General features: G+C 47.6%; 1 protein-coding gene across 25 annotated transcripts in view; it reads left to right on the top strand.

The window, feature by feature from the left end:
• Window positions 1–16,158, top strand: part of LOC128336186 (uncharacterized) — a 110,464-nt gene that overhangs the window by 69,181 nt on the left and 25,125 nt on the right. For 20 of the 25 annotated variants that reach the window (XM_053275441.1, XM_053275440.1, XM_053275434.1 and 17 more), the window contains 3 exons: window positions 7,456–7,586; window positions 10,754–10,922; window positions 14,089–15,695. The gene's annotated coding sequence lies outside the window, so the exon portion shown is untranslated. Of the gene's footprint in view, window positions 1–7,413; window positions 7,587–10,753; window positions 12,960–14,088; window positions 15,696–16,158 lie in introns of those variants that run through there. The other 5 variants (XM_053275436.1, XM_053275433.1, XM_053275450.1 and 2 more) reach the window with 5 other exon arrangements.

Raw genomic sequence — 16,158 nt, 5'->3', positions numbered from 1 at the left:
TCTCCAGGGTCCTGAGGAGGATACGGCTCCTGCGGGCACAAGCCATTCTAATAGCTCCGTTTTGGCCGCATCATCCTTGGTTCCCAGAGCTCCTTCACCTGTCCAAGGAGCCTCCCTGGGAACTCCCGGTCCGTCCCGACCTGCTCTCCCAAGGCCCAGTACTACATCCCGGTCCAGGGTGGTTAAGGCTTGCCGCTTGGAGACTGAGCAGCGAACTCTAAGGCAATTTGGCTATTCAAACAAGGTTGTTGCTACCATGTTGGCATCCCGTAGACCCTCCACTAACCGCATATACCAATGCACCTGGAGGGCGTTTCTGCGTTGGTCCTCCCGTCACTCCGTTCCTAGGGGCAGCGCCAACTTAAGCCACCTCCTTCTGTTCCTGCAGGAGGGCTTGGAAAAAGGATTGCGTCCCAACACCTTAAAACGCCAGGCAGCTTCCCTAGTGGGCCTAATATCGGGTAATAGGTCAGACACTTGGCAAACCTACCCGCATCTGAAACGTTTTCTTCGGAGAGTGACCTTGTTGTCTCCGCCTACGGTACACCGTTTTCTGACGTGGGACTTACATGTCGTGTTAAAGGCGCTTCAAAAGACCCCATTTGAGCTGATTGCAAGTATTCCGCTCAGGGTACTTTACGTTAAACTTGCCTTCCTAGTGGCAGTAACCTCAGCAAGGCGAATTTCAGAGTTGAGAGCCCTATCCATACACAGGTAATTCTGTATCTTCTCCAAGGAAGCGGTGAGACTAATCCTGGATCCCTTCGTAAGACCAAAAGTCGCTTCAGTTTTTCATCAGTCTCAAGACGTCTTCCTCCCTTCATTTTGCCCCCATCCGGCGCATGAGAGGGAAAGGCTTTGGCACAACCTAGATGTCCGGCGATGCCTCAAGAAATATATCAAGCGCATCGCCTCTTTTCGGAGCACGGACAAAATGTTTGTCTCGTTCCATCCTAGGTCCATGGGCTCTGCCGTGTCAGCACCCACAATCGCCCGCTGGATACGGGCATGCATCACATTGGCATATGAGGTGCAGCATGTCTCCCCACCATCGGGCATCTCGGCGCACTCTACAAGGGCAGCAGCCACTTCGGCAGCATTCTCCTCTAATGCACCAGTTCAGGACATTTGTAGAGCTGCCACTTAGTCCACGCCTTCTATATTTACCAGGCATTATAAAATTGAAACCCACGCGGACATACAAGCCGCGTTTGGCAGAAGGGTGCTTCAGTGGGTCCTCCCTCAGGAGTAGGCCAGAGCGCACCTGCCCCGTGTTTGGCCAAGCTGTGGTATGTCCCAGAGGTGACCCTGGCAACAACAACCGAGAAAGGAGCATTGGTTTTCACTTACCGTGAAGGCTTCTTCTGGTTGGTGTTGCCAGGGACACCTCGACCCACCCAGTTTGGCGCTCCTGGCCTCTTCTCGATGGGGGTTCTGTCTCCAGCCTCAAATTCAGGGTCTCGGTATTGTACGATTTATTCAGTCAGGTCCCTTATGTTAGTACCTGTCGCTGTTTCCACCTTTCTAACATTTGGTTCTATCCTTGGTGTGCATCTGTTCTCTCGGACAAAAGAACTGGGCGGGGTTATCTCCCTAGCACCAAGGAGGCGCGGCCAAATCTCTATTGGCGAATCAAATCTGTCCTGCCTTGGAGCTAGTGGGAAAGGATAACCCAGAGGTGTCCCTGGCAACACCAACCAGAAGAAGCCTTCACGGTAAGTGAAAACCAATGCTCCTATCTAAGATTTGATACAGGAAAGACAACAGAAGGAGGGAGGAGATGTCATCTGAGCTCAGGAGTGGGAGAGCTTCCAGTGGCATGCAGATGGGAAGAATTTTACTTCCAATTGCCATGAGAAACAAACCAAGATTGATCATGACATCTGAACCAACTGATCTTGGTTTATTCTCCCCAGCTGGCGTACCTGAAATAAATAAATAAATAATAATAATAATAATAATTATTATTATTATTATTTTATATTTATACCCCACTCTACCTCCGCACAACAACCCTGTGAGGTAGGTTAGGCTGAGAGATATGTGACTGGCCCAAAGTCACCCAGGGAGTTTCATGGCTGAGTGGGGATTTGAACTCACGTCTCCCCAGTCCTAATCCAACCACTACACCACTTAAGTCATTATTTATTTCAAGCACTTTGGTGACATCCCCTTCTAACTAGGAAAAGAGGGGTCTTTCAATGTGGTGATTCTCTGATATTTAGTAGGGGGAGAGCAACTGGCCCTCTCCATCCCCAGCACAGCATCCCTCCAGTGGCTGCTGCTGGTCTCTACCTTGTGTTTCTTTTTTAAATTGTGAGCCCTTTGGGAGACAGGGAACCATCTTCCTATTGTATTATTCTCTTTTCTACATAAACCACTTTGAGAACTTTTTCACTGAAAAACTGTGTATAAAGAATGGTAGTAAATAGCAAAAATAAATCGAGATCAATTGGTTTGGACATTATAACTGATCTCAATTTGAGGTTTCTTGTTGCATTCAGAAGCAGAATTCTTCCAACTCGTGTGCAGGCAGCAGAGGGGGCACCTTCACTCCCGAGGTTTAATGGGAGAGCATTGAATCAAGTGTTGTTGAAGCCTGGTTGAGAGTGAACCGTTGTTCTGCGTGATGTGTGAACCCATCTTCTGAGTTAGACCATTGTCTATCCAGATCAGCTCAACTTGTATACTCACAGATTTGTTTTGCCGCACAGATTTATTTACCCCACTGGCCAAACAGGGCAAGTGGGGGCAAAAGTGGGGGGAACATTCACACTTTAAGTCGTGATTTCCTCGTTTCAAACTAAAAGAAAAAAAACAAAAAAGATGTTTGTTTCCAGACGAAGGTTCTTTCAGTATTTTCTCCTCACTCTTTTACTTGAACTGTCAATCACTGTATATATTGTTATATTTATTACTCATCTAAGAATTTACAGCCCCCCACCCCTCCCCACCCCACCCCTTTTGATATATTTCTCATCTGGTGAGCTAAACAGCGCACAGTCAATGCACGCAACTCTCCTGGGACCATTTTTTTCTTTTGTCATTTAGGCATTTCATTTGGCCATTTTATTTGCAGATTTACAGTCCTCTGGTTTCCATCGTTGCAAAATTAATGCCAAAATCAATACTGCCTATAAATGTATGATGATGCTACGGTAAATTATTTCGCAACACATTGGCAGAAGTTCTGCGTCGAAAGGGGCATTGGGTGCCCATGAAAATATTAAGCCCTGGGAAGGCATGAAAATCAGCTCGTTCTCCCACACGCAGCCGCTCCAGAGTGGGAAGCTGAGTTGCGTCTTTTTTTTTTAATGGAGCATATGGGGAGACGGCGCAGCTTGGAGTTTCGAATGCTAAGTCGGCAGCTGCACTACATTTTTTCCCTTTGAGTGCAGTCTGGTGTCTGTGAGCAAAACAGATTGGCAGGAAGAAATTGTCACTGCAGCATTGCATGTGCTAACTGGAGGCTTTGGCTGGATGCGTTTAACAAGGGATAAATTTAACAAATGGATCCGTTTTTAAAAAGGGAGAAATTAGCAGGTTCCTCTCTCTCTCTCTCTCTCTCTCTCTCTCTCTCTCTCTCTCTCTCTCTCTCTCACTCTCTCTCGGCCTGACAGGAACTACACACTGGGGTAAAACGGGAGCTTCATGGCCAAGCACTTGTCTGTCGTTCAGGAGGTCCCAGGTTGAATCCTTGGGATGGCTCCTGGATAAAGGATTTCGTGTAGGAGGGATGGGAAAGGCCTTGGAGAGTTATTGTCAGTCTGGTCTAGAGAGATCAATGGGCTGACTCAGTAGAAGGCCGTTTCAGTTGTCCTAATGACCTTCGTGTGTAGCAAAATCCGAATTTGGAGTATGTAGGAACATCGGAGGCTGCCTTCTCTTAAGTCAGACCCTTGGTCCGTCTCACTCAGGGTTGTCTACACTGACCGGTAGCGACTCCAGGGCTTCAGGCACTGCCAGGGAGTGTGCCTGGGACCATCTGCATGCAGAGCAGGTGATCTGCCACTGAGGTATGGCGCCCTCCCCTAAGGAGAATCTCAGGCAGCAGATGGCACTGACATTTTTATTATTATTATTATTATTATTATTATTATTATTATTATTATTATTATTATTATTTTACACAGTCAGACAGGTGTTATTGACTGGTTTGTTTTATCCAGACATCGAGTCCTTCCCAAGGACCTGGGATGCCAGAATTTTATTGTCAATGTTGTTGCTGTTGTTATAGATATCGTCGCAGAATATAGGCTGTTCCCAGTAAAGCTGCTTTTTGTAATTGGCTGATGGTGATTTCTGTGGCCCCTTTGGTGGTGAGGTGCTCTTCAAGGTCTTTTGGGACTGCACCCAGGGCGCCAATTACCACTGGGATTATTTTGGTCTTTTTCTGCCATAGCCTTTCAATTTCAATTTGTAGATCTTTGTATTTGGTGATTTTTTCTATTTCTTTTTCTTCTATTCTGCTATCCCCTGGTATTGCTATGTCGATTATTTTCACTTGTTTTTCTTTCTTCTCGACTACAGTTATATCTGGTGTATTGTGTGGCAGATGTTTGTCTGTTTGTAGTCGGAAGTCCCATAATATTTTTACATCTTTATTTTCTACCACTTTTTCAATTTTATGGTCCCACCAATGTTTGGCTACAGGTAGCTTGTATTTTTTGCAGATGTTCCAGTGTATCATCCCTGCCAACTTGTCATGCCTTGGTTTGTAGTCAGTCTGTGCGATCTTTTTACAACAGCTGATTAGGTGGTCCACTGTTTCATCTGCTTCTTTACAAAGGCGGCACTTGCGTTTGTTGTGGATTTTTTTATTTTTGCTCTTATTGCATTTGTTCTTAGTGCCTGTTCTTGTGCAGCCAGTATTAAACCCTCTGTTTCTTTCTTCAAGTTGCCATTCTTAATCCATTGCCAGGTCTTGGTGATGTCTGATTTTCCACTTATATTGTGCAAATATTGACCATGCAGGGGCTTATTTCTCAATTTTTCTGCTTGGTTCTTGACTTGTTCTTTCTTGTAGACCTGCTTTGTTTCATTGGTGTTGAAGAGTTTCACGTTATTGACCATTTGAAGTGCATCTTCTTCACTGTCCCTTATATATTCTTCAAGGCCTCTTTTCTCTTCCTCTACTGTTTGATGGACTTGCAGCATTCCTCTTCCACCTGAGCTGCGAGGGAGGTAAAGCCTATCTACATCACTGCGGGGGTGCAGAGCGTGATTGATGGTCATGATTTTCCTGGTCTTACGATCTAGAGTCTCTAGCTCTGCCTGGGTCCAGTCTATTATTCCTGCAGTGTATCTGATAACAGGTATAGCCCAGGTGTTTATGGCTTGTATGATGTTCCCGCCATTGAGTTTGGACTTGAGGATTTTTCTAACTCTCCTGATGTATTCAGTTCCAATTTTTCTTTTAACTTCAGTGTGTGCGATGTTATCAGCCTGGAGAATGCCCCAAGTATTTGTAATGTTCTTTCTCTTCCAGGTTCTTGATCTTGCTTCCATTGAGCAGTTTCCTTCTGTTCATTATTAATGCAGCACACTTGTCTAGTCCAAACTCCATTGCTATATCGCTACTGAATATACGGACAGTGTTTAGCAGTGATTTGATTTCTGACTGGGACTTTCCATACAACTTCAGATCGTCCATGTACAGCAGATGGTTGATTTTACTGGATGTTTTAGATGTTTGGTATCCGAGGCCTGTTTTGTTTAGTATTTGTAAAAGTGGGGTCATGGCGATTACAAACAACAGAGGGGATAGTGAGTCCCCTTGGAAAATGCCTCTTCTAATGTTAACCTGTCCAAGTGTCTCGCCATTGATTGTTAACTGTGTACTCCACATGCTCATTGCTTTTTTAATAAATATCTGAATGTTTTTGCTGACACCAGTTGTTTCTAAACATTTTAGTATCCATGTGTGAGGCAATGAATCGAAGGCTTTCTTGTAGTAAATCCATGCAACACTTAGATTTGTTTTTCTTCTCTTGCAGTTTTCTAAAATCATTTTGTCAATCAGCAGCTGGTCTTTTGTGCCTCTGGTGTTCGGGCAATTTCCTTTCTGTTCAACTGGAAGCTGTTTGTTAGTTAATAAATGTTGCATCACTTCATCTGCTATTATTCCAGTTAATAATTTGAACATGGTTGGCAGGCAGGTTATCGGTCTATAATTACTTGGAACTGCACCTTTTGCTGGGTCTTTCATGATGAGATGAGTTTTCCCAGTTGTTAGCCATTGTTCAATATCACCTCCTTGCAAAATGTGATTGAACTGTTTTGATAGTTGTTTATGAAGGCTTGTTAGGTGTTTAAGCCAAATTTATTATTATTATTATTATTATTATTAATTACATTTATATCCCGCTCTTCCTCCAAGGAGCCCAGAGCGGTGTACTACATACTTGAGTTTCTCCTCACAACAACCCTGTGAAGTAGGTTAGGCTGAGAGAGAAGCGACTGGCCCAGAGTCACCCAGCTAGTATCATGGCTGAATGGGGATTTGAACTCGGGTTCCCCCCGGTCCTAGTCCAGCACTCTCGCCACTACACCACGCTCATCCAAATGCAAACCAGGGTGAACCCTGCCTAGCAAGTGGAACGATTCATGCCCACTACTAGCTCTTCTTCCCAAGACTCACGCCTAGCTTCTTTCTGGAGAGAAAATCAAAGAGGGGTAAGAGATATCATCCAAACAAGCCCATATTCTGCGTCTTTTTCTTGGAAGTTCTGGTTTTATAATGATTCGTAATAGAGTTGCCAGGTTGCCACCTGAAGTTGTTACATTTCCTTTTCAGAGGAGAGAGAGCATGCCACTATGGGCCTTGTTCCTCCATGGGCTTCTTTACTCACACTTCTCTATTATCCTCCTGTACCTAGAACTAGGACTCCAAATGTGCCCCAATCAGTGGCCTTTGGTTGGGGATTATGGGAGTTGAAGTCCAATAACATCTGGGGGCCCAACGTTGAGGATCCCTGCCGTAATGGCTTAAGGCCAAGATACCTGAAGGACCGCTTACTTCCATATATTGCTGCCTGCCCTGTGAGATCATACAGAGGGGCTCTCCTGACCATCCTGCTGCCTTTTCAAGCACCATTGTTGGGATGCATGGGTGGCCAGCCTTCCCAGTGGTGGCCCCGGTCCTCTGGAACTCCCAGCCCCTTGATCGTAGGCATTCCTGAAAGCTGAATACTTTTTAAAAATTCCAGCATGCCTTCCCTTAACTCTACACATTTCTCCGTGACTACCCTGTTTTAATTATGGCCTTATCCTCTATTTCTATTACTAGAAGCTGTGTTTTACTGTTGGTGTTTTTAAAATGAGTTGTGTTGTAAGCGGCTGTGAATTCATTTATGAAGGATGGCTACAAACCTTTTATTTTAAATAAGCAGATTCTTTCCTTAAATCATGCAGCTGGCTCAGGTTGTGTTTCCTACGTTTGTGCTGATCCACCAGGTTTCTCTGTGCTCCTTGGGTCCCACACAGTCCAGACAACGTCCTGCCAGATCCCCCAAGGATAAACCAGCCATTTGACCTTTATATTAGATTTACTTCGTTACATCCCTGATAATGCAATGATAACAAAGGTAAGCTATGAAACAGAGGCACTTTATATTTTTACTGGAACCCGGAGTCTGCCAGCCGGATACAAAATACAGGTTGAGAATCCTTTATCCAAACATCCGGAATCCGGAATGCTCCAAAATCTGAGTCTAACATGAACAGTAACATTATTTTGTTATTTCTCGCAATTATTTTTCATTACATTTACAGCTACCTGTAGTTATCATAAATTCAGTGCTTATTTGCTTTTATACTTTAAATAAAACCTAAAGAAAAATAAAATACAGTAAACTTTCATGTTTATCCCATGCCCAAGATGTCTCATTATGCAAATATTCCAAAATCTGGGGCACTTCTGGTCCTAAGCATTCCGGATAAGGGATACTCAACCTGTAGTGGTAGGGGCAGAACCAAATGCAAACTGATGGCCTGTGTGTTTGTGTGTGTGTAGCCAATTATTGCACCCTAAGGGCCTCACATTGGTATAACCCAGGGGGTTCTCAGTCTTGGGTCCCCAGCTGCTGTTGGACTACAACTCCCATCATCCCCCAGCCACAGTGGCCAAAGGGATGATGAGAGTTGTAGTCCAGCAACATATCGGGACCTAAGATTGTGAACCCCCGGTGTCACCTGCAACTAGTTGCACTCTTGAGTTTATTTATTTATTTATTTATTTATTTGACATATTTTTATACCGCCCAAAACCTACGTCTCTGGGCAGTTTACAAGATAAAAACAAAAGTAAAACATTAGTTAAAAACAAAAAGAAAAAATTTAAAACACAATTTAATTTTTTTAAAAACAATATTCTAAAAACAAAATTAAAATAATCAAAACAATATCAGTTAAAAGCCTGGGTGAACAGATGTGTCTTTAAAGACTTTTTAAAAGTTGTCAGAGATGGGGAGGCTCTTATTTCACCGGGCAGCACATTCCAAAGCCTCGGGGCAGCAGCGGAGAAGGTCCGTTATTACAGATCCGAGATTCCAACACCAAAGTGGAAACCGGCTGGCAGAGCCTCACAAAGGCAACCAATAGTATGATCTGTATAGTTACAGGTGAAGGACACCAAGGCTGAGAGAGGGCAGTTCGCTCAAGGACAGCAGTAGGAGAAGCAGGAGGGCATGCCCTCAGCTCTTGCCTGTGGGCTCCCCAGAGGCATAGGAACATAGGAAGCTGCCCCATAGATAGATTCTCTCCAGGATGATCTGTCTTCAATCCAGTAGGACCTCAAAAATGGCTTTCAATAGTCACTTGGCGATGAATGAGAATCCCTGGAGACTCCTGGTTGACTCTGGAGGTTGGCAACCCTGCCTTTCGTGTGGCATGTAACTGCAGTCCGGATCGAGGCATTACATGCAAAGCAAATATATTGAGTTTTTTTTAAGTGTTTTAATTGATGTTGAATGGTTTGAATGATTGAATGATGAATGATGCTTTAAAAGTGTTTTAATTGATGTTGAATGGTTTTGAACAGTTTTAAAATGTGTTTTTATGTGGTTTTAAGCAGTGTGGGTTTAAAATGGTATTTAAAAAATGTTTTTAAAACTTCTTATGCACTGCCCAGAGCCTTTGGATGGGGCGGTCTAGAAATATAAATAAATAAAGAGAGAGAGAGAGAGAGAGAGAGAGAGAGAGAGAGAGAGAGAGAGAGAGAGAGTCAGGAAGGTGCCTCATACAGAGTCAGACCATTGGTCTATCTAGCTCAGTATTGTCTACCCAGACTGGCAGCAGCTTCTCCAAGGTTGCAGGCAGGAGTCTCTCTCAGCCCTATCTTGGAGATGCTGCCAGGGAGGGAACTTGGAACCTTCTGCTCTTCCCAGAGCGGCCCCATTATCCCTTGAGGGGAATCTCTTGCAGTGCTCACACATCAAGTCTCCCCTCCATATGCAACCAGGGTGGACCCTGCTTAGCTAAGGGGACAGGTCATGCTTGCTGCCTCAAGCCCAGCTCTCCTCTCCTCTGGAGGACGTGTGCGTAGCTACTCTGAGCCAAACGGTGCTCCTGTAGCAGCTGAATGCATTGCTCCGTCTCCCTGCCTGAGTCTCCTCTGCTACAGTAGTGGGAATAGTCGGTCACCAGGGAGCAGTGATTCCTTGTGATAGGCGAGCGCCAAATTACACTTAGCTTAGCTAAGACCCTGCTTAGCTAAGGGGACAATTCATGCTGGCGACCACAAGACCAGCTCTCCTCTCTGAGTAGCATCCTCCCTTAAACTTTGCGTTCACGGGACTGGGAGCGCGTCCGACTCTCTCTCTGGTCCTGGCTGGGGGCTGCTCCAGCCCCATGGGAACTAGGCTCCTGTCTCCCGTGGCTAGCCTTGAGCTGACTTCTACAGTCTTGTTAACGTCTGGTTCCCTGTAGCTCCTGGGGAGGCTTGCAGCTTTGCAGGAGCCTGGACCAGAGGCGGGAGAAGTTGCCAGTATAAGTGTCCTCCTTCTGTCTGATGCCCCGTGCACCAGTCACCTGGGAGAGAGATGGTTCGGCTTTACAGAGCCCTGGACCGAAGAAGGTCCCTCTAGCTTTCCTGTTCCTGCTGCACAGATGGGAAGGTTCAGCTATGTGTGTGTTCATCATTTTAAAACTTAAAGGAGAGCTGGTCTTGTGGTAGCAAACATGAATTGTCCTCCTTGCTAAGTTGGGTCTGCCCTGATTTACACTTGAATGGGAGACTACATGTGAGCCCTGGTATAAGATATTGCCCTGAGGGGATGGGGCTGCTCTGGGAAGAGCAGATTCCAAGTTCCCTCCCTGGCAGCATCTCCAAGGTAGGCCTGGGAGAGACTCCTACCTGTATCCTTGGAGAAGCCGCTGCCAGTCTGGGTAGACAATCCTGAGCTAGATGGACCAAGGGTCTGACTCGGTATAAGACAGCTTCCTATGCCCCTGTGTAATAGAATATTCTGCCAGTTGGTGCTGCTGTAAATTCTGTCTTGGAGTGAACTTCTGAAATTCTACTGAAATTCAGTCATTTCGCTTTTCATGGTAGAAAAGCCCCCTCAGTGTCTGCATTAGGACAGAAGGAAGCATGAACCCTTGAAGAATACATATTGGGCTGGTAAAGCTTAATGGTGACCTGCCCCAAGACCAGACAGGCTGGAAATCTAGATGCCAACATTTCTGAGACTCCTGAGTGGACGTTGCTGTCCGTGATTAATAATCTAGACCTCCCTATTCCCCCGCCCATTAGGTACCAGGTCATCTGAGGAGTTCTGGATCAAACTGTGTGCATCACTTTGCAGCGTTTCCTGTCCTTGAGAGCTCATCTCACCATCCAGAATTCCAGCACCAAGCAGAGATCCGTGGAAGCATTCCCAAAGAGATGGACAGCAACAGCTGGTTCTGCTGAGCCCGCTGGGGTGGTCGGTACCATCAGGGTGGGGTGGGGGGACAAATGCTTGTTGTGATTTTTGACAAGATCTTCACCCCTACAGGTGGAAAAGAGGTGGTCGCATTCCAAGATTTCCAGCTCTCAGGGTGCTCTCATGCTTTGATTGTCCTGACTACTGGGCCTGCAGCGGCCACATTTGCCATGGGTTTTTCAAAGCTTTTAAAAGTTTGCAAAAGACAACAACTACAATGCAATTGCAGCTATGATGCAGAGGAGTGGAAATGAAAGTTGGCAGGATCACTCCATGGAGAGAGAGTACAACCATTTATCCATTGTGACCCTAACCCAAGGCTGCTCAGCTTTGGCCCTCCTGCAGACGTTGGCCTACAACTCCCATAATCCTTCACTACAACTTCCATAATCCTTGACTACTCAGCCCAGCTGAGGATGCTGGGAGCTGAAGTCCAAAAACAGCTGGAGGGTCAAAGTTGAGCAGCCCTGCCCTAACCCTTTCCTCTGTGCAAAAACGACTGCAATTTGCTCTAATTGTTGGGGATAGGGATACAGAATGGGTGATGACATACACAAAGCTTGAGAGCTCATTTCGAGCACAGATTCATGGTGGACAGGTCTATCAGTGGCTACTAGTCTGGTGGCTGTGGGCCACCTCCAGCCTCAGAGGCAAAAGGCCTCTCAATCCCAGTTGCAGGGGAGCAGCAGCAAGAGAGAAGGCATGCCCTCTACTCCTGCCTGTGGGCTTCCCAGGGGCATCAGGTGGGCCACTGTGCGAAACAGGATGCTGGACTAGATGGGCCTCCTTGGGCCTGATTCAGCAGGGCTGTTCTTATGTTCTAAAGCTGTAAGTGCAACAATGTTGTCACCTCTTTTCCATCTTTAGTGGGGTAGCTGTTGCCCCAAACCACTATGAGGCCCTGCTCTCGCCCCTGAGATGGTCCCAATGGTCAACACTTGTCAGCCCGGTTCATGGACTCTTGGGCCCTCTCTCTAGGACTTGCCAATAGCAACTGTGGCAGAACCGTGTACTGAGGACTGATCTGCCAATGCCCTGTAACCAACAGCTGGGATCAGGACGCCACAAGGCAAATGTGTTGGGTGAACCTTTTGAATCTGCAGACGCTGTCACATCTTCAGTTGTACATTTCTCTTTGCTGTCGGATGCAAACATTGTTGGATCACTGAGAGTGGCAAATGGTGAGTGGAGTTTTAGCTTAGGCACAGAAAGAACGCACCGCGCTAAGGAAGGGAGAGGTGAGAGAGGGAGTCGTCATCCCTAGGCCGCAGGGATCTGGGGGGGCCACTAGGACCCTCCCTAGCCTTTCCCCCAGTTTGGGCACCCAGCTGGCAAACAAAGCGTTCATCAGCTGGGAGTGGCAGGTGCGCCCCTTTCCTACCTGGCTGGTGCTTTGTTCCAATGCTGGTTGGCTGGAGCTTTCTTTCCCTGCCTTGCTCCCAGTGAGGCAGAGAAAGAAGGCCCCAGCCAGTCAGCGCTGGAAAGAAAGGCAGACTGGGGAGCATTGGGCTCCTTCTGTTGGAGGAAGGGAACCGTTGGGTTGAACCTGCCACTTTCCTCTTTCTGGGCGGCTGCAGGAAGCTGCACAATCTGGGTCTTTAATGCTGAAGGGAAAGTTAATATCGGAGGGTTTCAGCTGTGATTGAGAGCCGGCTTGCTGGAGGAGGGACCCGCTTCTTCTCTTTCTCCATCTTCCCTGAATCACCATCCAGTCATTCCTTGCTGCACAATTCTGATTCGGCTCCTACTACACTCTCAGGCAAGTTGGTCTATTCGTTTCTGCCACAAACGGAAAGAACGCCCTTCCTTAACCCGACATGGACCCGACATTGACCTGACAGTCTTGCTGCTTGAAATGTGTCATGGTGGCAGTAAGATGGCATCTGTTATTCTTCTAGCAGGTCTAAGAGGAGACATGACTGAGGTTTATAAAATTACTCCTGGTGTGGAGACAGGGGATAGAGAGTAGTTCTTCTCCCTCTCTCACGGCACTAGAACCAGGGGTCATCCCGTGAAACCGATGGCCAGGAAATTTGGGACCATACCCTCTGCTAACCCATGCTAACTTGGCAAAGAGGCACCTTTTAATGTGGTGATTCTCTTTTACTGAGCAGGGGGAGAGTAACTGGCCCTCTCCACCCCCAGCACAGAACTTCCAGTGACTGTTGCTGGTGTGTGTCTTAAGTTTCTTTTTAGAATGTGAGTCCTTTGGGGACAGAGATCCATCTTATTTATTTATTATTTCTCTGTGTAAACCGCCCTGAGCCATTTTTGGAAGGGCGGTATAGAAATCAAATAAATGAATAAGAGGGACCTGCGGAATAGGACATGTCATAGAAACGTAGGAAGCTGCCTTATACTGAGCCAGACCATTGGTCCATTGAGCTCAGTATGGTCTACTCTACACTGACTGGCTCTCCAAGGTTGCAGGCATCATTGTGAAAGCCTGGGTTCATGAAGGCATCACTGAGAGTGTCTTGGAAAGAACGTCCTGCCATAGAAAGGAGAGTTCCCAGGGGCCAGCAGTGCCTCCGTGCCTGAGGAAGCAGCCCTGATTTCCTCCTCCAAAGATTCGTCACCAGAACGTTCTGCAGTGAATGTTCTGCCGCCCCCGAGCCCATGAAAACCAGTTCCTTTTACTTGCCCCAGTGGACGAAACTGTGATGGGAAAATGCGTTATGGGGAAACCATGCCACGTGCAAGGAAAGCAGTGGGCTCCTCCGCTCTTCCAGATCCAATGCCTGTGGAACAGGGCCTCCTACTGAGTCAGACCCTTGGCCTATCTAGCTCAGGGCTGCTCAACTTGGCCCTCCTGCAGATGTTGGCCTACAGTTCCCATAATCCCTGGCTATTGACTGCTGTAGCTGGGGATTATGGGAGTTGTAGTGTAAACACAGCTGGGGGGTTGAAGTTGAGCAGTCCTGGTCCACATTGACTGGCAGCGGTCGGCTTCTCCAAGGTTTCAGGCAGGAATCTCTCCCAGCCCTACCTGGAGATGCTGCCAGGGATCGAACCTGGGACTTTCTGCATGCGAAGCAGATCCTCTTCCACTGAGCGATGGCCCCACCTACAAGCACAAGTGAAACAGGCCATCCAGTGATCTGAGTACTCTACTGGTTGACAGTGTTTGGTTCTCTCCTCCTCCTTTTCCTCTTCCTTCTAGATTCCGATTCCTGCCCCAGACTACCTGGCTGGATATTATTTCACCGATGGAGCACAACCCAATGATTCGGAGCTAGAGATCATTTCCAACTATCAGAAAGATGGCAGCCACCCAAGGCTCGTGCGGGACATGGCCATGCTAACGAGCAAGTTAATGAGCAAGTTAAGTTAACGAGCAAGGAACCTTGTGGAGGTATGGAGGCAGGCGGCCAGTTGACCAAATCCTCGTCCATGTGCCCTTTGGTTTGATCACTGAGGGCCAGATGGGACAAGGTGCTGGGACATTGGTGGTCAGATCTCCTACACTAAGTTGGGACGTCCACTAGCTATAAGTTGGGAAGTCCCTGGTTCAAATCTCGCCTCTTCTGCGGACTCGCCGTGTGGCCGTAGGCAGCCCCTTCTCTTAGCCTTCCTGCCCTCCCACAACCTACAGTGTGGGGGTATGAATGTTGACCTGCCTTATGGGATTGTTGTAGATCAGTGGCAGTGGCAGCTTGTCTTATGGGAGTGCCCATGAATTGCCTCCTTTGCTAAGCAGGATCTACCCTAGAGTGCATTTGGACGAGCGACTGTGTCAATGCGATAAGATATTCCCCTTTGGGGATGGGGCCTTGGCTCAGTGGGAGAACCTCGGTGGTACATGCAGAAGGTCCCAGGTTCACACCCTGGCAGCATCTCCAGGTAGGACTAGGGGTGGGGACTCCTGTCTGAAAGCTAGGAGAGCCACTGGCAGCCAGTGCAGACAATACTGAACTAGATGGACCAAGGGCCTGACTCAGTAGGCAGCAGCTTCCTATTTTTCTATGGCAACAGCATGCGGGGGATGGGCCCGTAGCTCAGTGGGAGAACACCTACTTTGCTTGGAGAAGGTCCCAGGTTCACACCCTGGCAGTGCCTCCAGGTAGAGCTGGGAGAGAGAGACTCCTGCCTGCCACCTTGCGGAGTCTCTGCCACTCAGGGTAGGACCAGGCCTGCTCAACTGTTGCCCCCCCGCCAGCTGTTTTTGGACTTCAACTCCCATAATCCCCAGCCACAGTGGCCAATATCCAGGGATTATGGGAATTGCAGGATTATGGGAACTGTAGGATTATGGGAATTGCATTATGGGAATTGTAGGCTTATGCGAATTGTAGGATTATGGGCATCTGCAGGAGGGCCAAAGTTGAGCAGCCTTGGAAAAGACAGTCCTTACCTAGATGGACCAGGGATCTGACCTGGTAGGAGGCAGCTTCCTCTGTTCCTAACCAGTGTGAAGTACTTGGGATACGTCAGAGCACTAAATGAGTGCTAAGTGTTGGTCGTCATCGCGTGGATGTACCTGAACAGCCCTAGCACATGGAAACCCATTAGATCCTTGCTTTTTTTTTTCTCAGTGTCACTACATGGTGCTCCTCTCACCACAGTCCATATGATTTTCTGAAGGTTTCTGTTTTTTGCCTTGCGCAGATCTGCCCGAGCAGCTGGGAGCTTGGTGTGCAGCCCAGTTAGATGAAAGAAGACACTTGCCCCCAGCGGCCCCTCCAAAGTGCACTGACATCCAACGCGCGGTCCACTATCGTCAGGAAGCTGGAATCCGCATCCGCATTGAACAGGCGTTTGGGCTTAGAGGTAGGCTTGGATCCCGAAAGAGTGCCAGGTGTAGGGTCGCCCTGTCCCCTGGAATTGAGGGTCGCCCCCGGAGGTTGGCTTCTCCGCCCAGCTGCTAAATTCCACCCGGATTTACATGGATTCCAAAGCGCTGCCCAGGTTGCCCAGTTTTCACTCTGGATCTGATCACATGGGTGGGCAGAGAAGGAAGGGGAAGTATACAAATCTGCCAAATAAATAAATAATATGCAAATTAGCCCGCCCCCCCAGATTTGGAAGCTTGACTATGGCAGCCCTAGCCAGGTGTGTCTTTTCTCGGTTCTTGCTGCCAGGGACATCTCCTGGGTTATCCCCTCCCACTAGCTCCGGGACAGGACAGAATCTGATTGGAAGAAATAAAGATACATGCCCACTCGGGGCTGAGGGGGATAACCCCGCCCCAGTTCTTTCTGTCCTCACCTAGCTCCAGACGGCAGTTTTTCCC

The sequence above is a fragment of the Hemicordylus capensis genome, chromosome 12 (assembly GCF_027244095.1).
Source record: "Hemicordylus capensis ecotype Gifberg chromosome 12, rHemCap1.1.pri, whole genome shotgun sequence".
In the NCBI taxonomy this organism is placed as follows: Eukaryota; Metazoa; Chordata; class Lepidosauria; order Squamata; family Cordylidae; genus Hemicordylus; species Hemicordylus capensis.
The sequence above is the reverse complement of the archived record's forward strand: the minus strand, read 5'-3'. Positions and strand labels throughout refer to the sequence as shown.